The 15,214-nt window shown below is 39.5% G+C and overlaps 1 protein-coding gene across 4 annotated transcripts in view; it reads right to left on the bottom strand.

The window, feature by feature from the left end:
* Positions 1–14,782, bottom strand: part of SYNDIG1 (synapse differentiation inducing 1) — a 173,759-nt gene extending 158,977 nt beyond the window's left edge. The window contains exon 1 of one of the 4 annotated variants that reach the window (XM_072140676.1): positions 14,042–14,782. The gene's annotated coding sequence lies outside the window, so the exon portion shown is untranslated. Of the gene's footprint in view, positions 1–13,776; positions 13,891–14,041 lie in introns of those variants that run through there. The other 3 variants (XM_072140675.1, XM_072140673.1, XM_072140674.1) reach the window with 3 other exon arrangements.
* Between the last annotated feature and the right edge of the window lie 432 nt (positions 14,783–15,214).

Below are 15,214 nucleotides of genomic sequence, written 5' to 3'. Positions count from 1 at the left end.
CCTGATCTCTCAATTCCTGTCACTTCTACATGCCACATACCTGAATCACGGTAAGAGATATTATTATTCTGTTACGGATTCTCAGGTGAGATTCTGTTATACGTCTTTGTTTTTGGCTTCACCTAGAGTGCAACAAAGCACAATTATATTTGGTTACATTCCATCTAATTTCATGTAATTTTTAATAATAGGACCTTGATATGTAGCTGTAAAATCACCACGTGCTTCAGCTTTCCTATAAGCACATAAGACCATACCCCTATAATATGAGCAGTCTTATGGGAATACATTAATTATATTACATATTCTCAGCAGGAAGCCAGTGATTTCATGCTGGTAATAGCTCTTCATGACGGCAGTGTAAATGCTGGCACCTTGTCCTTGACAACATAATTTATTGCACCCCTATGAGAACATGGCTTTAAAGGATTGGAGCAGTTTGTCCTTTCTTCTAAATAAGCAATTGTGAATGTTTCTCTAGTAGCAAGAATGAGTATTTTTTGTAATACTGTGATCAATCTAATAATTTTAGATCTATTTTACAATAATAAATATAAAAATATGGGGCTTTCTAATGGCACTGCGTATGAAATATGTTCATATGTGAAATATTAGTTGATCATGACAAGTGATGCCTTTGTCTCTAGAGTCCCGGCAGCTTATAACCCCAATTCATCATAGTTTGACCCATGTAACTCACAAAGATCACATGGCGACTACCGTTTCTGTGAACATATAGCATCAAAATGTGATTAATTCCCGGGTTTTTGGTTACCTTGGAAACATCATACTTCAGAGACATCACTGTTTTAAATGCTCTGGGGGAAAATACTAGAATTATATTAGTTACAATTTTATTGGATTTCTGTGGGATATCATTTTTCTAACTAATAATGTGTTTGGCATCTTAAAACTTAAATAGAACCTGCCATCAGGGACCCCCCACCTACACAATCCAGTCCCCGGAGGGGAATAAAGAACTTGACCCTATAAATTATAAGCACTAGGTGGATGGGGAAATCAGCAACATATAATATACCAATAGTTGCCCGGCTTGCAACCACAAAACCCTTTATCCACCAGGGTAAAGTGAATGGTTAAAATGTAACCTTTATTATATTTCTCATTAAGAACAGTTATGGTAAGGGATTGAAAACGCAGTCAGACAGTAACCAAACTTGTGGTATTCAGGGGTTGGGAGATACTATCCTCTATGCAACACAATGGGGCAAATTTACTTACATGGTTCTGTCGCGATCCCCGATCCGGACGGTCCGACGAAGATGAAGTCTGGCGCGATTCACATAGCTCGTGCATCTGTTTTCCTGCATCTGTCGCTTCCCCACTGAGGTCCGCTGGAGTTCACCATCTTCTCCCCGGTGCTTGTCAGTGCGCGTCTTGCGACACAATTTGAGTTTTAAATCCTGTGCATAGTCTGAATCCGTTGGGTTGTTCGACGGTCACGGCCCCTGATTTGCGTTGCATGAAAGTCGGCGTGAAAAAACCCTGCGGCACAATGCGGAAATCAGCAGACCCTTAGTAAATGAGCCCCAATATTCTGATCTAGGAGGGTTTGATCACTTCCCCCCTATTTTTGGTAGTGATCATATTCTGTTAGAAAACAGGTTGCGGATAGGATTATCCCTGTTCATCCCTGTATTATAGATAGGACCTTTCTGTCTCTTCTTAGTCTATCTCTAGAACAAATCAGCTAATCCCACCCGACATGGGGCGTCATCAGGGGTTTAGGGCTGACTGCTGCCCCCCACCTACACACACACACACACCACACACAGTACCTTTTAGATGTCTTTATACATGTCCCATGGAATTAAAGCGACAATTCTTGTGAAAAAAGACTTTTATTGATGTTCTCTGTTCCAGTCATGGAGGAGGTGAGCTGCAGTATAAAGTCATGCTACACCACCTCCTCACCGACGCTGCTAACCCAGATGAAGAGAATTCCTGAGAGTACGGTGAGGAGCAAGTTGATTTCTCTTCACATACCCAGCGTCACTCTGAACCTCTCTCTCACCTTTTCCACCACCATCAGGAATCTTCTTCGGCCGGGATAGCATTGTGAACACAGTGAGTACTGTATTTCCTGGCCTCCATGACTCGAAGAGGGGACATCTTGTTAGTATTGAAAACTACATCTCATGCTGCCAAGAATGACACTTTATACAGCTCCATACATCAAAGTAGGAAAAAAAGTTATTGGCCTCAAAATATGGCAAAATGAAGAATTTTTTGTACAAAAGGTTAGAATTTTAGAATTTTAGCAATGTTATAAAACTGATATAAATTTGGTAAATTCATTATCATACCGACCAAAATAATAGAGGGGAGGTGTAATTTGGAGCTCACAATGAAAACTATAAAAACAACCCCTAAAACAAAATCATGAAAATGTGTTTTTTTTGTCAGTTTTACCACATTTGGATTTTTTTAAAGGTTGCAAGTACACACGTGGAATATATAATAATGTCACTAGGTAGTGCAATTCTTTATGCATAAAAATAGTTATGGATTTTTTTTATGGGGTTAAAGTCAGGGGCGTTACTATAGTGGTAGCAGACATAGCAGTCGCTATGGGATCCGCAGTGTCAGGGGGCCCTGTCATCTGACCTGATAAAGAATAGAGGATGTTCACCATTAAATACATATATATTCACTGTGCCTTGTAGGTTTCACACATAAAATTAGTGGGAAAAAAATCAATGGTTAAAGAAAAACTTATACTATACATCACATTACCTAATCAATCAAGCTATTGAGCAGATACAATTGTCAATAAGTTTACTCTTTCCATTCTCCTCTGCTGCTTCAGATTCCTCTGAGCCTCCAATTATTCTACCTTCAGAGTGATTATCAGAGATATTGTTTAGTTTTGTACATCCAAAAACAAACAAAGCTCGGTATTATAGATCAAGATATATATTTAACAATGTGTCTCAGGTTCCTGCAGTTTGTAGCTGGAAAACACTGGTCTTTTGCTGCGCCAGATTTTTCACTGTAATGATGAATTCTGGTGCAGTATAAGACGTACTTTTAGTTGGTCTAAACTCGGCGGCATAATTTTGGGCGCACGGACAATTTCCCACAAGCCACGCCCTTTCTTGTGAAGCCGCGCCCATCTCCAGGAGGCTACGTCCCCTTAATCAGACAAGTCGGGAAAGTATAAAAAAAAAGGTCTAATCCAGGGGTATGGCTACATTATCTTCAATTACGTAGTGCTATTCAAGCTCTGACTTCCGTGGGAACCTTGACCTCCACTCCTACGGCATTTGAGTCTATTTGCAAACCGACGCCTCATGGAGTGTCTCTAGTCTACGGGATGTTGTCGGGATGTGAGGGGGAGGACCTGGCACTGCCCTATATGAGGGCATTGGAAGCGGAGTTGGGTAAAACCTTTACTAAAGAACAGTGGGAAAAGTCCCTCCTCTTAACTCATAAGATGTCGGTGTCTAACAAAATCCAGGAGACTAATTTTAAAATCCTTACCAGGTGGTATAGAACCCCCACTTGCTTGCACAGCATGTTTCCTTCGGTCTCTCCTATCTGTTGGCGGTGTCACAAGGACAGGGGTACCATGCTTCACATATGGTGGGTCTGTGGAGTGGTGGCAGCAGTCTGGAATGCCATTTGGGATCTTTATAAGCAGTTACACGGCTCCACAGGGAGCATTTCTCCTGATATTGCTTTATTGTCGATGCTCCCAGGAAGGCTCAGAGACATCAAAAAAGGTCTCCTACGTCACTGTATAGTGGCAATGAGACTGGTAATCCCTAGACTGTGGAAATCCACCTCTCCACCTACCAGATTACTGTGGGTGGAAGAGATGGACCGATTGAGACGCATGGAGGAATTGAGAGCATTAGATAACAACCAATACAATGTTTTTCATAAAACCTGGTACAGGTGGGAGACGTTCAGGAACTCACCCGCTTTACTCTCTTGGATACAGGTGACTTAATAGTTGGTTTCGCTGACCGAGCAACATGGGGCACCACCCCAACCTTGAGATGTAGTGATCGATTCCTTGTCCCCCCCCCCCCTCTCCCTCCCTCTCTTCCCTACCCCCCTTATTTTTTTTTTTTTCACTTTTGGATGTTTGGTTAATTATAGGTATGTTCATGTTTGCTTTGCTGAGCTCGAGACCTACTTGCATATGATGCTTTGTCATAACTAAATATGGGGCTGCGACCCGAACATGTGCCTGACCTGTAGGCTTTTCGCTTGCTTGCAATAAAGTTTATTGAACCATAAAAAAAAAGGTCTAAAAGCCTTGATAACTGTGGTACAAGGCCAGAATCGTGGCGCAAGTGCGTTTATAAATCCCCCTCATTGTGTACTATATACACAGTCCCTTACATATTCCCACCAAAATGAAATACTTTGAAACAGATGCCAAGCAGAGTGTATTGGAGGTACCATCAGTGCTAGTGAGAGCATGATGGTCTGGCGGGTATTAAAGCCCATTGGTCAAAGGTGCTTATTGTAACTGAAAGAAATAAATGAACCTCTACTTTATGTTCTTTCCCAGGTTTTAGACGAACCATTGTCCCATAATGGATGTAGAAGTGACTTAAAAATATAATAAAATAAAGCAAAATTGATCATGGGCATAGCAGTAATCAGATGATAGACGCAACTTATAATTGGCGACTTAATTGGTGTCGTACTTGGTCCTCGTTAACATTCCACAGAACCAATTAGATTCACAACTATTCACAACATTCAGAATTGTGTAATTAGAAAATATCTCCTAATGAACACTTGTTACCTATCCACAAAATGTTTTTGATCATCGATCATGACCTCTGATTGACTAACTTGTTTAGCGTGTTTGGTGTCAAAATTATCCCTGAGGGGAACTGATTATTGGACTACGCCTTTCAGAAACAGAATATTAATAATACAGTCACAGTACACATAGTTTTGCCTTTTTGGACATTGTCATACTTCTTGACGCCCCAGTGCATTGGTTTTGTAATGGCCTATTTTTTTTAAGGTCGTTGACTTGAACACTGACAGTAATTATTATTAGCTTTTTCTTCTTCTCCGATCACTTGTAGTACAAAAAAACCACAAGGGTCATCTACAGAGATCTTGACTACAGATCCATTGTTCGTCAACACTAAGGTTATCGTGTGTAAGAAAAATTCTATAGAACTAGAAACATTCTGTAAAGCATCCTGTTCTTCCCACCTGGGATTGACCCTTCTTCTCCACCATCACATCATATCTCTGCATTTCTTTACATTTATTTGATGACTTGAACACTCTCTTCCTATGTAGAGAAAAGACAGCGAATCCCCAGGAGAGAAGCAATTACCAGTCTCATTAAAGCATCCAGTGTCAGGACGTTACATGTTTTTAAAACCCTTCGCCTCTGAAATCATAAAAATTATCCAATAAAAAATATGTAAATAAATAATCAATTACTGCAGCTTGACATCTTCATGATGCACGTGGCACGTGGCTGCATGTAGTAATAAATATGGCTTTGGAGCGCTGCTATTTGATCCTCAAATGAAAAAGAATTTATTCATTTTACTGCCTATAGCTTTCCTTCGCAAGACTCTTTTCATATTAAATCTACTTATCATGTCTACGCTGGTGTCACTCCAATACACTGAAGTAATACAACTTATAAAGCACAAATTGCCATGTCTATGTGCATTGTGCTAGAGTTATGAGAGAATTACAAGTGTGTTATAGAAGTAGAGTTTTAGTGTTAGACATGATGAAGGGGGATTATCACATTTCTTTGTAATGCCTTACATGGGGTCTGTCCTGTATATGCTTTATGTCTCTTTAATATCTTATTTTGGTATATCCCTTACTTTTTTGTACATGTCTTGTATCGGGCCTGTCTTTTATTCCTTCATAATGTTTTGTGTTGGGCCCATTATTTTTCATTATTTCTCATGTGTTGGGCTTCTCGCCTTATTCTTTCACAAAGTATTATATAAGGCTACTCGCTACCTCCCTCAGTTCTCATATTGTCTGCTACATGGTCTTTGCCTCAAATCCCTTATTTCTCACATTGGGGCTCATGTACTAAGGGTCCACGGACCGCACTATCGTCGGAATATACGTCGATTTCCGATGTGCGCTGCATTTAGAAGGTTTTTTGGCACACGCGATCGGATTTTGGCGCATCAGCGCGGGCTTTGATGCGACAGAAATCGGGGGCCGTGGTCGTCGGACAACCCGACTCTTTTGGACTAAGCGCGGGCTTTAAAATTCAAAATGTGTCGCAAGACATACACTCACATACACCGGGAAGAAGAAAGTGAACTCCGGCGGACATGAGCGGTGAGCGACACATGCAGGATATCGCACGCATGAGCTTAGTGAATCGCGGCAGACTTCCTCCTCGTCGGACAACACACCTGGGGGATTTTGCAAGGACCGGGTAAGTAAATGTGCCCCATTGTCTCATATTGGGTCTTTCCCCCACATCCTGAATTTCTTCATAATATGTTATATTATGTTGATCATTTTTCTCCATAAGATATTGAACTAAGCCTGTCCCTTATATCCCTTATTTATTCATAAGATCTTATACTTGGACAGTTCTTATATCCCTTATTTATTCATAAGATCTTAAGCTGGCCTGTCCCTTATATCCTTATTTTGTATAATTTTTTTGACGTGTCTGCTCGTTATATCCCTTATTTATTCATAAGATCTTATACTGGGCTTGTTCCTTATATTCCTTATTTCCTTGCAATGTGTTTGTTCGGGCCTGTCCCCTTTGTAAAGTTTTATACAAAGACTGTCCCCACTTATGATATCTTTTATTGTGTCAATCCCTTAATCCTTCACAAGGTCTTATAGTACATAGAGCCTGTACCTTATTTTTGTACTAATATCTTAATATACTTTATATTTTTTCGCTTTCCTTTTCTATGTCCATTCTGTTATATATTTTATTTCATGATAATATCAGGACCCCTCTGGCACCGCAGGATACATCAGGTGGCTCCAGCCTTCTGATGTTTTCGCTAGGCTGCCAAGATTTGCACTATTTAGCAACAACCATAGTATCTGTGTAGACACGCCCTGCGCCGGCCTACTACACTGCCTGCCACACCTCCCTTCACACCCATCCATGCCCCCTTGGCATGGAGCTGGCGGAAAAGGGGGCTCACAATACACTGAGATTTTTGCAGGGCTTGCACACCAGGAAACCGGCATACAAGACCTGATAAGTCTTCCCCAATAATTTTTACAAGGATTGTGGCACAATAACTATCTCAGCATGTATCATCTAAAATCAGCAGAGGGCAACACAAAGATCCTCTTTTTATTATAGCCCAATCTTACATTGAATTAATGACTGACTACTACTTTATATGAATAGACTTTCACTGATCAACATATGCTGGGACAGCATTCCTATAACATAAGGCTATTCTTGGGCTTCTTCAAGTATAAGCAATACCCAGGTATGCAAAGAAAGATACCTACTGTTCACAGGGGCGTAACTACAGCTGTAGCAGCTGCTATGAGGCCAGCAGTGTAAGGGGGCCCTTGCATCTGGGATATTGGGTGTGTATATACTGGTTGTGTGTGTAAATGCTGTTTGTCTGTATATAGTACTGTATGTATGTGTGTATTTGCTGTATGTGTGTATATGCTGCATGGATGTATATGGTACTGTATTTATTTGTTACTGTGTATATATGTATGAATTCATATGTAAGAATGCATGTATATTGTGTGTTTTTTAAGACGTCTGCTATGGGGCCCCGCCTCTCCTGGTTAGCCACTGCTTGTGCAATATATATATATATATATATATATATATATATATATATATATATATATATATATATATGGGCCTTTATCAGTATATAGCGCATTTCCTTCTGGCAGTACTGCAGCATAGGTTGTAAAAGTGAAAATAAGGAAAACTTTTGCAAAACATTTGACAGATCATTGAGATACACAGTAAGTTTTGATGAGTGGGAAGTCCAGATGCTTTGATCCCACTAGTCACTATGGGTATCTCTCCTTGCTACAGGTTCAGAGGACATCTCTTGTCTAAGCACAGTTACATCTAAAGTGAATCTGTCAGATGCTGGATGTGATGATTTACAGTTTTCTTAGTCTTGATTTGTTATTTTCATGTAAACAGCAGCCAGGACTCATAGAGAAATGACCAACTGACTGACAGCTCCCCTTGTGTAGGAGGGAAAAGCAGGAGTCACAGGCTTTCTCCATGTGTTCCTGCAGATAACTAACAGATTTTAAATAAAGATAATGAAACAAGTTATAAAAATCAGAAGTGCCTAAGAGCAAAAATGTTATAGTTGCTCATGACAACCAGTCAGAGCTCAGCTTTATTTTATAAACTGCTGTGGGAAAATGAAAGCTGAGCTCTGATTGGTTGCCCTGAGTAACCAGAAATTTTCTGCTCTCAGACACTTCTGATAAATCTTCCTATATATATCCTGAAGCTCAACATTTCTCTCTAACCCGAGTATTGTAGGATACTTGGCAGGGCCAATTTAAGTCTCCTCAGGTTGTAGACAGAGTTAAGAATGTCTTCTTTATTTATGTTATAATCACAAATAGTATAATTACTGGTCATTCCAGTATACCACTGCCCCAGAATGTCAACAAATGATCTCATATGTAAGCCTAAAGGGAATTTCTTTCTTGTGGGAATGAAAAAGATCCAATATACTCAAGTGCGGAGTTGAACAAATCGATCGGATCGCTCCCATCGGAGGGTAGAGGGGATTTGTTTATGGGACCTCAACAACTGGAGCTATTGCAGTCGCCTCTGTCCCTATCGATGGCCCCTGCCAGAGATAATGAGAGATGTGGCCACTCGAGTGCTATGCATTCAGATAGCATTGGCAAAATTCATTGCCATGTGCACCTGTCAGAGGCAGATGTCACTGATACCCAGTGCGACGTGGCTGAAAACATCCCAGCATGCATTACACTCTGACCCCAGATGGACAGCGCATGATGACATAATCATTTGGCCACACTTCCTGTTCCTGTTTGTCCCAACTCCCACTGCAGAGAGAAGAGAGGCGGAGGCTGCTACAAGTCCTGCATTGGTATGTGATTCATTTTTTCCCTACAGTCCAAGGTGGGTGTTGGCAGTATATAAAAAATTATTCAGGAAAATATATATAATGTCAGAAGGGCTTGATTATTAAATAAAATGAGCGGAGAGGGGGGTATGTATAAAATAGAAGGAGGGTAGTACATATAAACTTGAATGAGAAGTGGGAGCTGTATATATAAAATGAAAGGAGGAAGGGGGGGTGGCTATTGTGATAGGCAGTCCCCAGGTTACGTACAAGATTGGTTCTTTAGGTTTGTTCTTAAGTTGAATTTGTATGTAACTTGGAAATGGTATATTGTATAATTGTAGCTCCAGACAAACCTTTTTTCTCCCTGTGACAACTGGATTTTCAACATTTTTTGCTGTCACATGAACCAGGATTATCAATAATACTTCATTACGGACATCTTACAGCTGATCATGGCATCCTGGGACTAAGTGGCACTCACCACTGCAGGTCCAAATTTTTTCAATAAAAAATTTTTATTACATTTTTTATTAAAAATTTGGACCTGCAGTGGTGAGTGCCACTCCGCTTTTGTCTTATAAAGTATAAAACAGTATAAACTATAAAACACAAGAAAACAAGCAAAGAATTATGGAATTTTCTTGAAAATGATCAATGTAGACTATAAGACATTTTAGAGATGAATGTGATTCCATTCACTTCAATGTATAAAACGCCTGGCACGAATTGTTGAATGAGCCTTATGTGACCCTAATATTTGTGATAAGAGAAATATTTTGGTGTCTACTGCTTTTGGGATCTTTCCACAAAATTAGCATTTCTGGGATATTGTGGGTGGTACATAAATTGTGAATGCCAAAGAATGAAATATCAAAGCATTAAAAACATATGTACTATAAGAATCATATTCTGGGAAAAATGAAGCTGTTAGTGAAAAAGAGACATGAGTCACCCACTCCTCCTTTGCAATCACTACTGAACCACTCTGGGTAAAAGACAATCACAGCTGATATTAATATCCCATATCTGCATGTAATGAAGCTGAATTCTAGGGCAAAAGAATAATATAAAAGTAAAGAATATTTTTTTATAATAATATAAAAGAATAATAATATAAAAGTAAATCCAAGGACCAACGCAGTTCATCTTTATTGTCTTCACAGGATTTGTAGTGCTTGAGGACTGAAAATTTTAAATGTCACCTACTGTAGGATGTTTGATCCAGCAATAAGGGGGGAAGGAATTACAATAATATGGCACGTAGTACATGTACATCATGACTGACAAAAGGCAACTCTGGAAATTGTTGCCATTTTGTTTTTGGTTCTGGGACCAACCTTTCTGTATTAAATGTCCAAGAAATTTAATTGTTTATCTCTGTCTTCTAATAGAGAAAGGATTGACATATTCATGAAGAGAAAAGACTCTTACAGTTAATCAATTTATAAATTTTCAACCTATAGTAGTTTTGTAGTGGAAGTGGTATACAGAGAGCAGGAAGTAGGTGGAGTTTGTCTAATGACAGCATCCAGTACAGAGTAGAAATGAAGGTTACATAGAGTTGAAGACTGAAGTCAAGCATGCACAAGGCATCAGTTTCCATTTGGTCTCCTAGCCCCTTAGTGACAGAGCCCTTGTATTGGTGGCATCAACCATAGGGTAATACATTTTACAATGCAACTTATGGATACAAAGCATGAGCAGTCAAAGTGAAAAAAAAGCAAGTCCATCTGTCATATGATCCAACAGAAAAGCCAAACAAAAAACCCCAATTATAACAATGTCACACGGTAATGACTCGGATGTGCGGTACATGCCCAAATCAAACCGTGAAAAGTACTAAAATGGAAAGATGCTACATATTAGCAAACAATTTTTATAAAATGCTAGCAGTCAAAGTAATAGGACCAAGGCTGTAATTATAAAAAAATCCCAAACTACAATGCATGTCTAATCACAAAAATCTTCCAAGTAACTTACTATATGATACAGTTGTAAGATCTGTGTGGAAACTACAAAATGTTATCTTTAATACCTTAATTTGGTAGAAACAGAGAACACATAGAATCCTTCATGATTTCCTAGTCAAGGAACATCATACAATTAAAACTTCCATCGCACTACGCTACCCCTGTGCCACCGTCACTCTCTTCCCATGAGTCTTTCAAGGTCCATCTCATTTCTGAGTTCTTGACTACTACATAAAAACATTCGTAATAGTTTTTAGAACACAACAAACATGAACTGGTAAGTTTACAGCATACATAGAATATCTATGATTGAAGAGTTGAGGTTCTGCTTGATTACGCATCCAACAGTGTAGCAGATTAATCACCATTTCATTTTACTCCCACTTTTTAATGACAATTAGAGGACTCTGCTGATTATGTCCAAGTCTACACAACAAAGCTTAATAACAGGCTGAAAAATTTCAGTCAGCTGTGTTCTGAAAGCGAGTGAGAAAACTACTTGTATGTTCTCCTTGAGTTTGTACAAGTTTGATGTACAACAAGACATTGTTTTGCATCCTCATCAATGAATAAAGCTAAGAGAGTTTATGGGGTTATTGATATTGATTACTTATTCTAACAACAGGGTTATCTCCTGGTCCTCAGGTCCTCCTCTAATCCTACTGGTAGGTTGATTAGATTGTGAGCCCATTGGGGACAGGGACTGATTTGGCAAGCTCTGTGCAGCGCTGTGTAATCTGTGTGCGCTATATAAGTAAAGGAATTATTATTATTATAGGTCACCAGTGTTGAACTAGTTGTGGTCCAACAACTGACACCCCCACCTGTCTTTGGTTTCCTACAGCACTGAACCTAATAGAGAGAATGAAAGAGAGAAAGAATAAGGTATAAGAAAAGGACCTTTTAACTGAACATTAGCTGAGGGGTATCTGGACAGTAATCGTCAGCACATTTATTTTCTGCGAGTCAAAATGGAACCCGGAAGCAGCAGGTGATTGTGGAAATATTTCAACTCTGATCTTAGCCTTTTGTAAATAATAAAAACATAATGAAACTAGTTCTGCATGTACAATAGTTTACCCTGGTTGGTTTATGATGGTTTTCATCTAAAGAAATCAAGTGCTCACTCTAGTGAATCATACACTGAATTAAAATTTGTTTGGGGGAAACATGACATTTAGAAATGTCAGACAGTTTTTAACGTTCTCTGTATGATGCTCTAAATTTAAAATAATGTATTCTTTACATCCAACAATTGTTTGCAGTATCATTAGGATGCAATACTTCTGTTAAGCGAATCACACGTTTCAGTAAGAGGACCTCCAGCAATCAACCGTGATATGCAAGAAGAACCTGGCACCAGGTGTTCAATTTCCCTGCAGCACCACCACAGGACAAATTAAGGATTACACTTTGTCACTACAAGTGATGTTGTGATACGTCCCACAGCAAGGGATAGTGTTTAAAGTTGGACTCTCTTCTGAATTATAATTTGGCGCCATCCATTTACTTAAATTTCTCTTGTAGGATCATTGAGAAAGAGTTTTTAAACTGCATTTTAAAATAGAAGTATCCCATAATAGATAGTTGTCTTTGAAAAAAAATGATGCTAAAGATATAGAAAGTATTCATACATGGCTCTTACAACCCTAAACATAGAGTCAGGTTTGCATTTCTGGTAAGTGATAGAGTGAATGGATTTTGTTCCACTGATTTCCCTTAGGAAAATGGGAAGATTGTCAACGCTCTCCTTGAAAAAGGATCATCAAACAGGCAATTATGCTAAGTGTAAAGAACAATGTGCCATTGTACATGCCTCATGCCTCTTTATATGGATAATAGAGATATATTATAGAAATCCCATCCTACAGATCATTTCATTCTTGAACACAGATCAGAATTTACATTAACATTCACATAATCCCTTGAAAATCATCCAAAAGGTAGGAAGGGTAACCACTGATATACCATTAAACACATATTACTGAAGGAGTATATATATATAAGTATATATATATATATGTATATTATATCTTCCTATCTATAAAGTAATATTATTTCTGTTTATATGCAAATGAGTTGATAGTAAAGAGGTTACATGACATATTTTAAATAAAATACATACCACATGTACTTCCTATAGATTATTTATAACTGGTCGTATTATTCATACAGCTCTATCATATTCAGTGGAGCAGTACAAAACATAAATGAGAACATAAAAGCAACTACAATAGAACAGCATGAAACCTGAAGCTGAGCTGCGACACAACAGGTGAGATCATTGCCATAAGAGCTTACAATCTATGAAACTGAAAAAAGACATTACTGTCCCACGCTAACATACAGCTCTTTGCAACCTGCTGTGCCAAGAAGGGTTTTTTTTAGGTTTAGTATAACATCTAGCAAAAAGCACATCACAGACTATGAATGTAAACTACAAATGCAGCAGCAAATTAAAATAGGCTACAAAGAGCTTTACTTAAGACATTGAGAAAGCAGCACTGCAGTAACTTTGTTAATCATTATGTTACAATATTGTTATTTTCTAATACAAGTATTTGTTGTTCTTTCATAAAGTTCTTTCCCCAAAAGCAACACAAAAACTTTTGCTATGCAACTGTCCTGCTATGGTCACCGAGGACTCAAGCATAATGTAAACAAGAAATAATCATCTATATAAAATAATAGCAAAAGCCAAGTAATGACACCCCCTATGCAGTGATGGTGTTTACAACCTGCAGTAGAGGGAATCCTGAGTGGTCCCAGTCCTGTAGATACTGAGCTGTCTGGCATTACATTCCCCTGCACAGATAGGTTTGGACAACAGATGCAGACAGCATATTAACTTCTCCCTCCAATAAACAACCTATGTGCTGCATTATCAATAGAATGGAGCCCTGATCCATCATACAGAGCAGCTCCCACCTAGACTGCAGCATACAGGTACAAGGGACTATGCCCTATATATTACCCCAGTGCAATAAGGAAAAGGGACCTTACCTAAGCAAGGTGAAGCCCCTCTGAGCAGTGGTAAAAGTTATGCTAATTGTAGAATAGCTGCTCCATCTGGTCCATAGAAGTGATTGGAGTCAGACTTGGACTTGTTGGTTGAGGATGCAGCAATGAGTCCAAATGCACAGCAATGATCAGCAAGAAGTCCAAATGCACAGCAGCTCCCAGGAGCTGGAGATGAACCTGAATTGGCCAGAGGTGGGAGGGAGGGGTCCATACAAGGGGAAACACACCATGAAAGAATGAAGAAGCCTTTGCAGATCTTCCACTGCAATGAATGGGATAGGGAGATGCAATGTGAATGGGGCCAACTTTTCTACTGCAGCAGCAGCAGCCTGCCTGAGTGTCTCATATACATGAAGAAGAAGAAATAGATGTGTATATGAGGGAGAGGCTGGATGAGGTGGGAGATAAGGGCAGCAGCCACTGCTATGCTGACAGTAATTTACAGCCCCTGCACAGGAGAGACATGGAGGGAGGAGGATCCTGCTAGGTCTTAAAGAGAGCTGTGCTGCAACTGAGCTCATTCTCCTGCCTGCTCCTAGTGAAAGAGCTGGGGAGATATTTCATCCTTGGATACAGTAATCCCTGTCATAGGAGTGAGTGTTTTATGCCACTGCATTATGTATAGCTCCTGCCTGAGATTCCTCAGTCATTGCACGTTTCACCTTTAATGTGGCTTGTCCTGCAAATCAATTCATCAGAGCAGGAGGAATCATCCTCATGTATAGTGGATGGTGTGCAACAGAGGGGATGCACATTGGGAGAGCTTCGTGAATATCCTCAGGGTGTCAGGGTGACTTGCTCTGCTGCTGTCATTTCTCCGCTGCACTTTATATTAGCGGCCACTTAAAATAGTTGTCATTGAGCTTATCTGGGATGAGATAATGTCTTTCGACTGCACATTTCCATCTCTTATCTGGGGAATGAAAATTCGCATTGTAAGGTGGGCATTTTGCCATCAGGCTGAATTTATATCAGAGGAGCCTGGGCACAAAACTTGGAATAGCATCTATTGTGATTAGCGGTCCCTGGGGTCACTACTATCTTTTTTCGTGCTTTCGTAAATCTAACTGCAGGTAATTGCACTTGTAGTAACCCTTTAAGGGGAGTCTAGCAGCTTTCAAATCACCCCACAAGTAAAAAAAGCACTGTGGGGGG

The sequence above is a fragment of the Engystomops pustulosus genome, chromosome 3 (genome assembly GCF_040894005.1).
Source record: "Engystomops pustulosus chromosome 3, aEngPut4.maternal, whole genome shotgun sequence".
Classification (NCBI taxonomy): Eukaryota; Metazoa; Chordata; class Amphibia; order Anura; family Leptodactylidae; genus Engystomops; species Engystomops pustulosus.
The sequence above is the reverse complement of the archived record's forward strand: the minus strand, read 5'-3'. Positions and strand labels throughout refer to the sequence as shown.